The 16,994-nt window shown below is 42.8% G+C and overlaps 1 protein-coding gene across 1 annotated transcript in view; it reads left to right on the top strand.

Moving 5' to 3' along the window:
- The window catches only part of LOC138515709 (stimulated by retinoic acid gene 6 protein-like), an 859,180-nt gene that overhangs the window by 78,466 nt on the left and 763,720 nt on the right, over positions 1-16,994 (top strand). The window lies entirely within an intron of this gene.

Below are 16,994 nucleotides of genomic sequence, written 5' to 3'. Positions count from 1 at the left end.
TATTTATTCGAAATATGTTCACAGCCAACAAAGGCTTTTCATATATTTAACAACAAAATTCCAATTTCATATCATATAGGCAAAAAAAAATACCATCAAATTCCAAATTCATCATAATAAAAAACAATTCCTATACAAACAGAGTGCCAACAGACAGTTGTTTAAGAATAGATAAAATAAGGTCATAAAACTTCATCATGTGAAAAATTAGACTCATATTATTTCCATGTAAAAGAGATTCCCATATTTCATTCATATTCTCGGGATTACTGGCATTGTCATATGCTTTCAGATATTTAATTCTTAGGGGGTTAAGACTCTCGCATTGACACATAATGTGTTCAGCAGACTTAATTGCAGATGCACCACAAAGTCTACATAGCCTATGATCTCTTGCAATACTGCATTTTGCACCCATTATTTCTAATATCTCACACATGTTAAATTTAAATAATAAATAATTGTGTTGCTGTCTGGAAAGGCAGCCTGGAATTTAGGTTTTCCAGAGACATTCGAGAAATACTGCAGAGATATACCACTATTCACTTTGGTTGCAAGTTTAATATTGTCTCTTTCTTTACCTATGTCATGGATTGACACTTTCAATAGATGCTTGATCTTTGCATGCGAGAACTCCAACAACACATAAGCGTTTTCTTTTGGCCATTTGAGATACATAGTTCGCATAGAATTTATTACACATAAATCATGATGATTTTCCATATTATTAAAACATTTAATCAGCTCTACAATAAAAGTATCATTATTCAGTGTGCTCAATTTTTACAAATAGCATCGCAATTTTATACTCTAAAGTGCTGCTAATGCGCATCAAGTTGCACTCAAGTAAAATATATTCACATTGCAGGGATTTGGGCATTCTAAATAAAATCCTTAAAATGTTTGCTTCGAGTTTATTCATCTAAATTTTACAATGTTTACCCCATATTTCAGCAGCATAGAGTAGGCATGGTACAACTTTGGCAGAATACAACATTAGGATTGTGCTAACAGAGAAACCCCCTTCTAGGCCTATGAGGTGACTCAATGCCATTTCAATCTTCATACATTTCGTTTTAGTATCACTCCAATGCTGTTTCCAGCACAGATTGTGGTCTATTAATACGCCTAAGTACCTTACAACTTCGATCTGCTGATTATTAATGAACCACTTTAGATTTTTTGAACATGAATGTTTAGATTTTCCCAGAAAAGTGATAACTTTAGTTTTTCCCATGTTGATTTTTAGACCATTTGAAACTGCAAACATTTCTAGAGCATTCAACTTAGTCTGCAGGCCTTTTGGGTATAGTCTAACAACAGGAGGTCGTCCGCATAGCCTAGCCAACCTAATTTTAAGCAGCCTATTTTAATGTCTTCAGAAGGTATTGCATTTAGGTCAGCTGGAAAGTCAGCTAAATACAGATGAAAAAGAGTTGCCGCCGAAATGCAGCCTTGCTTAACCCCTCGCAATGTTGTTATGGATTCAGATGTTTTTCCTTCTCCGCCTAGCCGCACCCTCGCAGATGTATCTGTATACAGAAGCTGGATCATGGATAGCAGCCGAGCCAGTACCCCTCATCGCCTTAGCTTATTCCACAGTTTTTCTCTCACTATGGTACACACTGAAATCAATAAATGGGCCATAGACAAGCAGTTCCATGAGTATCAATTGTGGCAACTAGGTTAGTCATGTTATGAGAAGTGGATGATTTCGCACAGAAACCTGATTGATTTGCAAGGAGAATATGGTTAACAGCTATCCATTGATTCAGTTCTGTGAGTAGGATTTTTGCAAATATTTTGGCCGGGATGTCTAACATTGGCAGCATCCTATAATTAGAAGGATCTTTCCAACTTCCTTTTTATGTATGGGTAGGATGACCATGCTTTCCTATCCACTGAAATAAGATGTTCAGTGCTTGTGCCCATTGCTCAGGGGACAACCGCACCAGCGAATTACAGGTGCCGTCTGGGCATACAGCCCTGGAGCTATGTACATTCTTAATCAATTTGGTGAGGGTATCAATCGTGTAGCTTCCTCTCCAGAGTGCCACATTAAGTGGCTCTATCTCCTCATCAATTACTTGGGCTGGTAGCGTCTTATTCACATAAATTATCCATTCTTGTTCTGCAACACTATTTATTGGCATGGTTTTCTTTTTGGAGCTGTTGACCACAGACCATATGCCCTGATTATTATTATTCTTGGCAAAAGAGGCTACAGTGCGCCAAATTTCATTTGCCTTGAATGCTTGGTGCGTTCGTATCCGCAATTGGTGTTGCTTTTTGGCTACTTTTATTTTCCACGTGGCATCAAGGCATCCTGAATTCTTTAGATTTCTAATAGTTACTCTTAATTTTTTCTTGGCCTCATGTATTGCTCTATCAACATTTTTCTCCTTTGCATGACTGCCATTCCATCTCTCGCTATTACTTATATATTCACGATTTTGCATGGTCACTGTTTTAATGGCTCCCAACATTTGTTCAAATGTTTGGATCATTGTTTCATCGCAGTTGTCTATTTGATGGGCTGTATTCTCTATAAATCTAGGCAATTCTCGTTCAGCTACAGTTCTACGTTTGTCTAATTTTGTTGGATTCCAGGTAATTTGGTTTCCTGTGTTATTAATACCTATATTTCCATTCAGCTGATAATTACAATCCTCTTTAGTACTAGGGAGCAGTAAATACAGAGGAAGATGATTGCTTTCCTCGCGACATCCTACTTCTATATCTGGCACCAATAAATTGGCGCTTTCATGAACTACTATGTAGTCAATCGTGGACAAGCTAAGCCCGCTTACTCGTGTAGCGCTTTGATTACTGTTGCTAAGCACATTCCCATTTAGCATAATCAGTTGATGTTTAAGAAACAGTTTTTCCCATGGTATACCTTGTGTTTTAGAGAAACCCTGTTCTATAGAGCCAGACGAATGCCTATCCTCCACACACTCATTTGAATATACAATCTTAGCATTCAGGTATCCCAATATTATGATTGGTGTACTTGGATCACTTTCTTACAAGATCCTAGTAACTGCTGCAATATATACTTTATTATAGGCTCTGTTAGGTGGATTATAAATATTCACAACTAGTTTTAGGGGATCTTTAGCTGATTACAGCTTAGAGACACTACCAACACCATAGTGGTAGACCAATTCATATTAGATCCTGTGCAAGGGTGCCTAATGGAGGTCAATAGTCCTCCCTTTGGCCGGCCTCTGGATCCCTTGGTTGCTAAGCATCTATTTCACATTGTTCATAAAGCCACGTTTCTTGTAAGGCCACTACAAGAAAATGTTGAATATTGGCATACAGGCCATCTTCATTTAAATAATGAGAGTTCCCTCTTGTGTTCCATGACATCATCATATCAATGTCATCGGGACTGTTTCTCACAGGTTAATGGTCCAGACAAATGGGGTTGCATGCAGATTTACCAGGGAGCATGGCCGTAGCTCACCACCCACACTGATTAAGGTCTAGGGTGGCCAATCCTTGCCAATGGCATAATGCGGCACCAAGATCTGGGGCTATGATGGTCTCACCTCCACCATCACATGAAAGTGAGCTCTTTTTACCACAATTCTGGTGGGTGAGCCCACCAATGTCTTTCTAAATCTGCTCTAGGAGCTGGGCTTGCCTTGCCTTGTGGACAGAGGAAAGCTCAAGCTATCTTTGGCCTATTTGTGCCAGAATCAACCAGGTGAGGTATGCACTAGTGGAAAGTGCAGAAAGTTCCATGGGTCCTATATATGGCTCCTACATATTTAGAAATAACTCCTACTCCTTGACGGGCAAGATTGGTTTTCATGCCAGGATTCAATGCTGATAGTGCAGGCTGTGTCCTAGGAAATAATTAATGAAGCAAGTCATAGTGGAGAGGTGGAACTTTAAAAATGTGCAAACCAACTTCCCCAGAAAACCTGTGCTGGAATGTAGCCCTATTTATTGGTAGTCTCGGGAATCTGTTCATGCCTTTTCGACTCAGTCAGCTCCCTCTGTCGTCAATTACCTGCACTTTGGTTAACATGCAACCAGAGGAAAGAGAATCTATATCTGATAGCCAATCAGTAGAAACAGATCCCAATGTGTGTTATTCTGCAAAATGTATCAGGACCTACGAAAAAGGTGCCTGACACTTTGGGTTGCCAACATTGCAGGCCAGCATTCTTGCACTTACAGTCAGAACGCTTTACTATGTTTGCAGTAAAGAACTTTATTGGACTAGCAATAAGGAACCGCCAGAATGTTTAGGCGGAAACACGCTTTCATAACCTTTTTTATATTTTAACTTCATATGATCTTTTTTTCAAAGGAATTGTAAATGTAATCATTATTGTTTGCTTTTGGATGGTGGTAGTAGGACAATGTGATTTTATTGTTTTAGTCAAATGTGATGTGTTTTTATAAATCTATTTTGACAATTTGAAGTAAAGTTGGAGATAGGATCCCAAGTTTGTTATTTGCATTGACTTGAAATATCACTTGGAATTTGGAAAACTCTTGAACTATTGCATTTTTTGTTTTTATTAGATACGTTTTGTTTTTACAAATTGGTTGCACATTTTTCCTGGTTCCATGTTACTCAGTGATTGTGATTACTAGATACGCCATGACAGTCACAACTAGAAATAATCACAGACTCACTCTCCAGAGACATGTTAATAACACCCCCACCATTATTTCACAACATTACCATCATAACGCACCATGTCCCATCACATCCCACTATATCACATTTATTTTGACTATCACATAACAGCTCACAACATCACTTCACTTTTTCACATCAAGTTTTCCCCAATTACACCACAACACTTGACATCATGTTCCTTTACTTCAAATCTTCTGAAATCAAGCCAGAACCCTAGCTTCATCCCCGGGCCTGGACGGATGTGTGCAGCCGGGAGATTAATCTTGCTAGGGCAATATAGCCAGAGCCATGAGCTCTCTGGAGACAGAAAAGGGTGGACGCTGCAGAGACCTCTCCAACTTCAGGGCCTTGCCCTGGCCTCAGCTTAATGATGAGGACTCCAACTCTGAAGAGAGAGTTGTGTCTGTGTTGTGAGGCAAAGGTCTCATCCTTTTTGCTTATATGCATATCCAAAGAAGTGCAGATCCCCAGCTTTAGAGCCCTGCTCTGTGGAAATGGTGATATCATGGAAAAGACCAGCATTAAACAGATATCAAAACCCATAAAATTGAGGATCCAAGAATAACTCTCTTGGACACTTTCTGCCACGATTTATGGGGGACCATGTATGCTGGAGCAGGTCTATTCTAAATGAAAGAGATGTGGTATCCACTATGATTAAACACCATTGTGAGGAAAGAAAATACGGAGAACAGGCACTTTGCCCCACCCACAAGCCGTATACTCTGCAGGAACATACAAGCATTGTTCTGGAGAAATCGGCATCCTAGGTAAGCTGAGGCAATCAGGAGAAGCCAGCAGAAGCAGATAAGACTGAGAGAGACCAGTCCCGAAATTGTGGCAAGGTTGTGTTGACCTAATCAGCAGGCAGGAATTCCACCTGCCACAAAGATGGTCATCAAGCCTTTTGTTGCCCACGGAGCAGCTGGGCTCCAGAAAGAAGGGCCATTCAGAGTAAAACATTGCCTGATCAATGACCAATGTAAGAGTACCAAACATACCATCTGCACAGTGTGCCAATCAGAGTAGGGGAAGAGCAAGGTGCCTATAAAAGGGGGCTATATAAGAATAGAGGAGCAAGGTAGTGAAAATTGTATTTACAAGGAGCAATGAGAACAGAGTATCGGAGAGCAAATCTGGTGTGAAAAATATATGGAGGAGACACTGCCAGAAGAAGCCAGCGGAACCCAATGAAAAGAAGAAGGGACCTTGCCCCTTGAAGCTGCCACTGGTAGCAGAACCTGAAAACAGATTGACGAAGGGTCTTGAGATTGCTTGATGCAAAGGTCCATTCCTTGTGGAGCAAGCTTTGGGAAAGTGATGGAACCCTTGTGAGGATTATAACAAGGGCTTCAAGGCTTGAGAATAGTAGGAAAGGTACTTGATTCCTGACAGACTTCGAAAGAGACAATTGGCCTCATTACAACTCCGACGTTTATTCACATCTAGGTATATAGCAATCAGTTGGCTAGTCATGGCCCATTTCATAGCTCTATCTCTTCCATCCCCAGTATATACCACTTTGCTTCTCTTGCTAATTCTCACGAGGCCTCTCCATTCACATTCACTTCAGCCCTTCTTATCAGGTAGTCTCATAATTCCTCATATATTAATATGATTATAATTATTTGTATGTAAGGTGGTTAATAAGAAGAGGTTTCTACGCGACCTGTGACCCAGGTTTCGAACCTGTGTTGCTCTGCCTATTTTTGCTTCCAAGACGAGCGTGTTGCCATTGAGCTATACTACCTGAGCTAACCATTCCCTGCTGGGTGATTACCAGGCTCCTGAACTATTCCTCCTAAAATGTTCCTCTACGTCACTGCAGAGAGCAAGTTCTTTTATCCAACAGGTACCCCTCTAGGCATCCATCTTAATGCTATCCTGCTATTGCTAGACTATGGGAACTAGTTGGCAGGGGAAAGAGCTAAACTTACACCCCAAAATAACGTTCACTGGATCCACTGGAATCCAGCACCTATGGATATTACTTGGATTACTCATACCTATATTACCTATATGCGCTATAACCATGACCACAATTCTGCCACCCCAGGGCATTCCCAGAGTAAGTGTAAGATTATGAAGCCCTGTGCCCTGCTGTGGATACATTTGTAGTTGTTCTCTGGATTGTACCCTATGTGGTGTTATGTATGACCCCATTATTATGCAGTAATGCCTAATAAAATCGGACATTCAGAGCAATCCTCTGAGTGGACACTTCCTGTGTCTATGGTCCATTTTTCCCATGCCTGATCAGTGTTAACTGGTGTTCCCCAACAAGTATGGAAGAAATTGAAGTTATCTGTTTTCTGCCCCTACTTACCATTTCATCTGTTACTTATAGCTTTCCATATCTATGCCTTTCACCCCGATTTTAAAGATCATTGAGGAAGATATAGCCTACTGTGTCTAGCTCCTATTCAAATGTGCTTCAAACTTCTTACTGCACCGACCTGTCTGCATGCATGTTTAGCTATTCACACAAGGGAAGATGTTTACTATGAGGAACACCTATTTTTATTTATTATTTTTATTTATTTTTGCATTTATAGAGCGCTCTAAACCTGGAGGCAGCTCGCTCCTCTACCTCTAACTCCCTCCGAGTCAATAGTTTTTGATAAAACGAGCTGGGGATAGATCTCTGTCTTCGGCTGGGGCCTCCTTCTGGAACAGCCTCCCTGCCACTCTAAAACTTGACGAGAACCATCTCTGGTTCCGGAAGCACCTCAAGACCTTCCTCTTTGCTTCTGCCTTCGCTCCCCTTCTCCCCTGCTGATCTGCTCTCTCTTGGCACTGTGCACCTGGCCACCCTCTGCCCCCTGGGCACTGGTACCTGCTCACCCTGCCACCCTCCTGCACTGCCTCCTGGCCACCCCTGGCACTGGTGACTGTATCTGTACCCATACAGACCCCCCGCCCCCCATTGTTCTTCTTTTTATGCACTTATTAAGGCTTAACCAGTCTGCTGCCTTAAAAACGGCACTTGCCACTTGCCACTTTCTGGCTGCACTACCACTGTTTATTGCCTCCATTCACTATTTATTTTTATTTATTATTATTTATCTGCTCTCCTCTGCTCCGCACTTTCCACTTTCCCCTTCCATGCACTTTTTCCCTTTTGCGTTTCCCATGCACTTCTCAATGTCACTGGGCCTAGTAAGATCGTTGTTGTGTTCTGTTCTCCACTGTTCCCATCCCTCGTGCTCTGGAACACTTGTGTATGAGTGCTATACAAATAAAATATCATATCATTTCATTAAGGAGCTGGATACATAATTTAACAGCATGTGAAACAGTAAACAATTTAAGTTCAAGGACCTTAGAAAGTGGGTCCAACAAAGGACGAGTCCTGGGTGAACAGCAGTGTCTTAAATGTTTTCAGAAGGCCCTGTGCAATTGTTCTGCTCGTAGTGCCAGTGGTAGAACATTCCAGTTCTTGGGGGCTATGACCGGGCAGCTCATCCCCCCTGATCTCTTTAGTCTGAATCTTGGGGTGATAAAACAGTGAGTATTGGAAGAGCAGGTTTGTCTTGCCAACTGTACTTTTTTGAGCTTTTGAGAGAGGTACCTGGGGGCAATGTCCGAGAGGCATTTGTGGGTGATGGCTAGTGTTGTGAAGGTAATGTGCTCGTGAATCCTTAGCTAATGCGCAATTCTTCTGGTGGCTGAAATGTGCTTGCGCCTCGGGATGTTTAGGGCGGCCCTCAGTGCACTGTTCTGAATGACCTGAAGTTTGTTGATGTTATGAGCGGAGGTGCCTGCGAATATGGCATTACAATAATCCAGTCTGGACAATAATCCAGTCTGGAGCCAATGAGCGCACAGGCAATGTTGAGGCAGCTGTCAGTAGACAGAAAGGCTCTGCAGGTATTCATTAGCTTGGTGGTGTTTGCAGCTGATGATGCAATAACATTCACCTGCCTGGTTAGGGACAAGGTAGCGTCTAAGTAAACGCCCAAGGTCTTGACCTCACTGGATACTGGGATGGTGATACCATCTATGGTGATGGAGTTGTAGGCTTTGAACTGGGATGTCCGACCCAGCCCTTTGAAACGAGGCAGCAATACTTAGAGACAGATGGAGATGCAGAATATTACTCAAACATCAATAATCAAAACTGGCTCAGGAAGTTGGCAAAGTGCGACTGTTTTAAGATCAATTATCTAAAACAGGGAGTTACAACGAACATCAACGCATTCACTCGATCTTCACACTCAATGCAACACATAAAAAAAGCAAGTTATATACTAAAAACCTGTAATTATTAACGTCAATCTATGTTGCAAACTACAAAAACCAGCTTGTGATGGTGATAGGCTTACAGGGAACATCTAGGTATACGTTCCATACTTGTCAGGGAAGGTGATTGGGTGTCTAACATCAGGTGGGGCAACTAAGCCCTCCCCTAGTGCAGGTTTCTACAAAAGTCATCAAATAAACAACGTCCCATTGGTTATACAAACTATAGGGCTCTCTATTATGTGTCCCCCTATAATTGGTTGGCACCTTTGTACCCCTCTGTAATATTCCACCTATGCAAGCAGCATGCTGGCTGGCACAAAGGTGCTGGTGAGCTGGTCATAACCATAGCTTCCCACCAATTTGGCCCTGGCATCCATCATCACTCTTGCAGTCTACAAGTCAATTAAGGCTTTGAAACTCTGCCTTGGAAATGTTCTCTGTGCTGGAGAATACAAGGGAGTATAGCATACTCTGTCTTCTTGGTTTCGAGACAGCTCATCATAGTGTCTATTTTCATCCAACCACGTGACTGTAGACCATGTTTTCTTGCAGTCTACAAGTCAATTAAGTCTTTGAAACTCGGCCTTGGAAATGTTCTCTGTGCTGGAGAATACAAGGGAGTATAGCATACTCTGTCTTCTTGGTTTCGAGACAGCTCATCATAGTGTCTATTTTCATCCAACCACGTGACTGTAGACCATGTTTTCGAGTCTTACTGCATTTAAAATACTATTATTTGATGAACCTTTGACGTCTTCAATGTTCTTGCCCCTCACTTAAGATAGAAGGTTTATTCTTTTCACACGTTCTGTAATTGTTTGTACGCACATGCAGGCCCACGTGGCCTTGACTTCTTGGTGTTGATCAAACCAAGCCTTTCTTTGTTTTCCGTCCATGGTTATGTTTTCTTAATTTCTAACTGCGACACACTGAAAAAGTATTGCTTCTCACGGGATCCAGCTCTGCTAAAGTGCGTTTTGGAATCATCCATAGTCCTTACATTTCCTATTTATATACGTTGGCGCTTCGCCGCAGTCTATTCACTACATAACTAGCCTTTATGAATACCTTGTCTTCTTGCGTTACTGCATCTGTACAATTATAAAATGACTTCATAACTTCTTCATTATTTCTGTAGCATGAGCATCTTCATCTCGAGTCCCAAATGTTGCTCATCTTTAACACCTCCTCTTTAGAGCTTATAGAATATTCATGTTCTCTCGTCTCTGCATCGCTTCTGGGTGTGTCAGCTGTGTTTTTTATGATGTCACCAGTCTTCCCTTTTGCTCAGTTTTCACACTTCCTCTGGGATTTCATTCAAATGGCCATCATATGATCGTGTATGTATGTATGCTTTCTCAATGGGAATCTTACTTCCAGAATTCTCTTTGGTATAGGTATTTTTACTGGTAATGCACATGTCTCACACTCTGGCTGCCAACATATAGGCAACATGGGGGAGGAGCTTTGGATAGGGGTACTTGGCTCTACCTCTACAGCTTGGTCAAGTTTGCTAAGTAAGTTTTGCAAACCACAAGAATTTCAGTATTAGAATTGTTGTTTTACATCACACTAAATAAGTGTGAGCCTGGGATTCAAACCTGTGTTGCTATGTGTTGTCTTGCTTCCAAGACAAACGCATTGCCCCTGAGCTATCCTTCATTGAGGCATAGAAGGCGGGAGACCATCCAGGCTTGTATGGTGGCGTATTTTCCGATGACTGCGAGGAGGATTTGTGTGTTATCTGCATAGTTTGTGTAGGATATGCCCAGGTCATCTAAGAGGTCGAATAGGGGTTTGGTAAAAATATTGTAAAAGGTGGGTGAGACACAGGAGCCTTGCGGGACGCCGCAGGAGACTGAGCATGGAGGGGTCAGGCAATGGCTGAGAAGACTCTCATGGATGTGTCGGTCAGAAAGGAGGAGATCCAGGCAATAGCTTCAGCAGAGAAATGAACTGTTGAGAAGAGGTGTTGACACAAAGTATGGTTGTCCACAAGGTCAAAGGCCGCTGACAGGTCGAGCAGAAGGAGCAGGGCTCCGTTGCCAGTAACTTTGACTTCGTCCAATGTTTATTTTAAATCCAGCAATGCGGATTCTGTGCCATGGCCTGGTCGAAAGCCGGATTGGCGCAGACCGAGGGGTTGTTAGATTCAAGGTATAACTGGATCTGGAGGCATGCCACGCGAACCAGGATTTAAAGGAGGAATGAGACTGTGGTGATAGGGTGGTAGTTCATTTGTGTGGCCAGTTCTAGATGAGGTTTATTTAGCAGTGGGAGGACCCACGCATCCTTTAGGTTGAATGGCACTGAACCCATGGCGAACAAGGTGTTAAGGACAGTGGTGATGAAGGGTGGAGGAGTTTGAAGTGCTGCTACTCAGAGTGTTTTTTTATTTGTATCTTCTTAGGGAGCGCAGCAATTTTATCTAGCCAGGCATTTTGGATGTTGTTGCACCAGGTACTGTCTTTTAGTTGGTTGGAGGGGTGGGCGGGAGATTCGAACTCACGGATGATCGCGAAAAGCTTTCAGGAGCTTGATTTTGCATTGGCAATTCATGTATTGTAGGTAGAGCAAGTTTGTAGTCCCTCGCTGCAGAGATGAAGTAGGCTTTATTAGACTCAGAAAGGTTGTTCCTCCATTTGGTTTTCAGACTCCCATTTTTCAAGCAGAGCACTTTGAGGTCAGCAGAGAACCAGGAGTTAAGATACAATATGGGTTTAGCTTAACGTTGGGTAAGGGGAGCCACAGTGTAAGGGTTTGGTCGTAAATATCTACCAGAGTGGCAGGTGGAGAACTTGTCCAACAATGGCAAGATGCAGGTTGAGGTTTTGTTGCGAGAGCTCTGTTAGTGTAGGGGCAGGGGCCTAGCAATAGTTGGCAGGGGATTTGACACAGGTATGGTGAATGAGATGATTTTGTGATCAGACCAGGGGCAGGGCAGATTGGAGGTAACAGTAATGTTGCAGTTCAAGTCAGCTAGCCAATCCAAGATACATCCTTTGGAGTGTGTGGGTGAAGGATACGTTGTGTGAAGCCTAGCACCTTAATGGAGCCAGCTAGGGATAAAGCATTCATGTCAGTCTCATCCTCAAAGCCCAAGTTAAGGTTACCCAGGAGAATAGTCTTGGATGAAGGCTTGGAGTTGGCAGAGAGAAGGTGCAGGATATCCTCTGCGAAGTAAAAGCAGTGGGCCTCAGTGCGATAGACCAAATAGATAGATAGCAAGTTTTTTTGCAAACAGGTACCTCCAATGGAATCCAGGATTGGGTTCTTTAGTTTGGGCAGTTAGCTGGTGCTAAAGCGCCACCTTTAAGTCAAAACTATCCCATTGGAGTACAGTTAGAAGGGAGATGACATGAGGAGGGACACACAGGTTGTGGGTGTTGTTTGGTTATTTACCCACGCGCTGATAGCCCATGATCATGTTCATCCCTATAGCCATCTCCACCCACTACCTGCCCCGCCCCACATTCTCTTGGGATCGCTTTGAGCTCCCACTATCAAGCAGTAACATGAAACTTTAGCCTGCCAATGTTTTTTCTAAGCCGTCTGCTGAGAGTTATGGCTTAACTGCAGCTGTAAAAGGGTACTGGTGTAGTAAAAATGTCTTAAACAATTGTGCCTTCAGCCACTTCATTTATATCTCTTCCATGCACGGAAATCTTGTTAAAAACCGGCAAGGACAAACCCATCAATTTTGGCTTGAGGAATTAGGTAAGCATTTGTCAGGTAGTGACATCATATGCCCTATTAATTGCTCAATTTTTTATCTGTTGCGATCTGGTGGCCAAGTAGTACCATTATTTCAGTGCCTAGCAAATACCTATACCATACCTAAATAAAAGCCCAAGCTGTTGGCTTTGCCAATGCTCATTTTATTTGTTTTTTTGTCGCTTTTACGGCAGGTTACACATCATTCTCTTAAATGCTGTTTAGTCATACTACGCCCCGTGTGACCTTCATGTGCTGCTGCAGTGACCTTTTGTCTCGTGGCTTCAGGAGGAATAGTCATTCTCCTCTCATGGTGTCCCATTTACCAACGTATATAATACTGCGACTCAATCAAAATGCTAGGATTTTCCACACTCAAACTCTTAGGGCCTAATTCACAGAACGTTTAGCACGTAGCAATGTAACTTTGCACTGCAGAAATACACTTTGCAGCGTTCCTAATTCACAGAGCGCAGCAGAGTCACTTTTCACTGCAAAAGTACTCTTTGCACCTCGCACAAATGGGCCTAATTCACAAAATAAGGTCCATTCAGCACAGTGCAAAGAGTACTTTTACAGTGCAAAGTCACCTTGTTCCGTGCTAAACGTTTTCTGAATTAGGCCCTTAGGTACTTTGAAACTCTATTTTGCAAAAGTTGATCATTTCAAGCAGCAGACAACGGCATGTAAGTTCTAACATTGGCCGTGTCCTGCATTTATTTTGCACTTTTTATACAATTATCCTACATGTGCTTTCTCGGATTGAAGAATGCGGTTTTACAGATCTTAATTTCGTATACATTTGGTGCATATTAAAGAGAAACAACGAATGCAACCATTTTCTTGGTCACTTGAACTGTGGGGGATTGGAAAAGTAAAAGGGACATAGAGAGATTGGAGTGGGTTATTATGAGAGTGGAAAGCAAACCAGGCTGTTTGAGATGTTTGGAATGTGATTCTCGCTGTGTTTTAATAATTTCCCATTCATAAGAAGTCCTATTTCATGGCAGCAGAATGTAACGTTCACTCTCCATTTAAAGCGGGCTGAAAGCTCCATTAAACAACACAACACATTACACTTCAAAAATATCACTTAAAATATGAGGTGAGAATGGTACTAGGTGATTCTAACGTGCACGCTGTTTAATATATCCGACAATTACTAATGAAAAGACCGAGGAGAAACTGTCACATTTGATACCCTCCTCCATTATACAAGGACTGGCTAATTAATTGCTACGATGAATAAAACCAACACTTTGAATGTGCTCAATTCCTTTCATGCTGTGTTGTGTGTGTGTGTGTGTGTGTGTGTGTTTGTATCATTAGGGTTTATGATGTAGGTAACGAACAGCAACTTGTTCTGCGTTGTAATCATAGCTCTGCTACGCCACACCCCTACTTAACAAATTCTAAAACAGTGAAACCCAGTACATGGATTTAGATTACCTCCTACAAAATGTCCGGAAAGGTTTTATATTCAAGGTGAGATTTCAAACAATAAAACTGGGAACACCTGCGTTGTAACCAGATACCGGCTTCATTGAATCCCTCTCTTGCCACATCCCAAACACTTCACTTTTTTCAGTCAGTGGACATCCAGTGCTCCTGCTGGTGTAAATGTGAACGTCTGTTGCCAAACCCTATCTACCTTTCGGTCTTTTGGGGAACGGCATGCATTTCAGTGTAGAATACAGTTTTAATTGTATGTGATATTGTAATGAAGAAGATCCATTAATATATAGACTTGACCCGAGTTGTTCCCCTTCGCCACCATACACCATATTGCACACACTTAGTGGATTTCAAGGCTAAGCCTTGGCCTTCCGACAGTCAGTATGACATCAATGGTAACAATGAGCCCTACAAAGCACAGCAGATCACAGCTGAACGAACATATCAGCCATGAGCTTTTAAAAGGGGGCAAAAACATCTTCCTGCCGACAATCGTCTACCAAGAGTGTTTCCCCAATGCTTGAAGGGCTTACACAGAATCAGGAGACCCTCTCCCCTTAGAAAAGCCCCCATCTAACTAGTCAACCATTGGTTCCTCTGGTCTACCTCCGTGAGCCGATCCAAATACACATCAGCTGTGCCTTTTCCCCATCCCTTAGTGGCACCACAAATGGGTCATGCTCACCTCTACAAGTGGGAGCACCCTCAAGTCCCCACCATCTCTCAGGATTGAGCATCAGCACATCAAACATTCATTATGCTACAAAACCAGATGTGTTTGCACCTTTTAGGTTGGGGCCTCCCATACTGGACCCTTATCCCTATAAACATAAAAACTTGGTGCTCTCAGCAAGAGCAACTTGGAAAGCAGGCTTTAAAGGGCACACCCTAAACAAAAGGGCCGCCCTCGCACCAGGGTATTGCATACCAAAGGGCCTTTGATAATATGGGCTACAGAAGGAGGTCGGGTTAGGGTAGCCAAATATAGAGCTCAGCATAGTTATGGGAAGGACCCCATCATCTTACTTTTCTCTGCACCTCTCCTTTCTTCCTGTCTTCTATAATTTCTTTAGCATAAAGGACTTTGAGGATGATGCACTTTATGCAAGTTATGCAAAAACCATTTGTCACAAGAACAGGGAGTGGCCTCTTTAAAGCAGGCTTGCTATCCCCTAACACTGTGTGGCCTTTGGCCTATAAAAGAGGACTTTTGGACCATCCAGGACCTAAAAAATAAATCATGTGGACCCCTTTTGAGAGAGTTAATCTTTCCAAAGCCCTCAGCCATTGAGGTGAAGCAGGAGTGCTCCAAGGCAGAGGCAAGCTCTGGTCCCTATCGACTCCCAGGGCACAGTGGGGGTGACTTTTGCTGAGGACCAAGGCCTGCCACTCTGCTGGCAAACCTCCTTACGCCAGGAGAGCAGAGAGTGAAAGGACTCATTTTATTGTAGTCTCACAGCATTCTGAAATAGCACATCCAGGATCCCTGTTTTTCATAGCATCAAACCAGTCGAACCGCATTCGAGCATTGCTCACCACACTCAAACTAAAGGCACCCACTGGTGCTGCTTTTGGCACTTCAAATCACAGCTGTTTTGCCTTTGCTCAACTGGATCACTGCTGCCTTGCACCAATCAAAGCACACTAACTGTTTGGGTCGAGCAACCAACTCTCATCTTTGCATGACTTCGAACCACTGCCTTTTCGAACATCGCAATTGACCATGAGGATCACAGCTTTGAACCAATGGATCTCTCTACTCGAAGTGCTGGAGCAGGGCATCACTTGTGAATGCGAGCCAGCGGTTACCAAAAATCTCGAATCTATCGAACTGACCCCAGTGAGCCATCAGATCTGCATCTCTCAATCTCAGTACTCGAAGCGCACTAACGTCAAACCAACTCGAAGCCAGCTCGCCGCAGTACAACTCACTGCATTTGATCCTGCTTCGACCAGCATCTGCAGCACTTTGAAGCTTAGTTTCAAACCATCGAACTGCCTAACATTGGAATCGGGCACTTTCAAGTGACTCTGTCCCCTTGGTCCATCCTTTGAGGCCCTAGAGACTGGTTAAGTTCTTTTTGCACATTTTTCTTGCAAAATATTACATTTTTTAACTCTGTTTTGTGCATTTCCTGCCTGCTTTTCTCTCTGACAAATTATCCAGAGTGTGTATGCAGTTCTGTTCTGCATCTTCTGTCTTCTTTTATAGGGGAGGGTTTCTGATACTGTTTTTGATAGTTTCGTGTACAATTGATTTGTGCATTAAATGATATATTTTTATAGAACTTTGGTTGTACATTCCTGTTTTTCTTTTACTGTTGTACTATTGTTGTTTGGGCTGCTACTTACATGCATTTACACCCCTTCTGAGAGTATAGCCTTCTCTCTGCCCACATTGCCAGAAAAGGAGATATATCTCTTAGCTGTGCCTGTTTTACCTTCATGATTGGGATCACTGTAGGTTTGTAAAAGTGGGGGACTGAGTGTACTCCTGGAGAGCAGAAGTCATTTCGTTATAGTCAATGCTGTGTTGTTGGAGGTCAGGTGTCGTGGCCTTGGTCGCCACACCTATAGGAGGCTTGGACTCCAGCCCCCTGAGTCAATCATTTTCCTCTAACGCCCCTCCCCGAGCCGGCCACGACTATAACCCCAATTCAAGCCCAACTGCATGCAGATTTTCCACTTTGCTGCCATACAGCAGGTTTAAAAGCAAAAGAAAATCATGCACTGTTCTCTCCCCACTTTCTGGTAAGTTAATCAAATGATGGGCTGTCAAAGGGAGAAAACGTGAATGAGGCTGGAAAGGGGGTGCATGTTTTCTTCTCGATATGCCCAGGTAGCAAGACAGAGGGGATGGGCAGGTTATGGAGGCTGGATAAAAAAACCTCAAAGGAAGCACAATACCCACATT

The sequence above is a fragment of the Ambystoma mexicanum genome, chromosome 6q (assembly GCF_040938575.1).
Source record: "Ambystoma mexicanum isolate Mex_15411 chromosome 6q, UKY_AmexF1_1, whole genome shotgun sequence".
Classification (NCBI taxonomy): domain Eukaryota; kingdom Metazoa; phylum Chordata; class Amphibia; order Caudata; family Ambystomatidae; genus Ambystoma; species Ambystoma mexicanum.
This window is presented reverse-complemented; position numbering and strand designations above follow the sequence as displayed.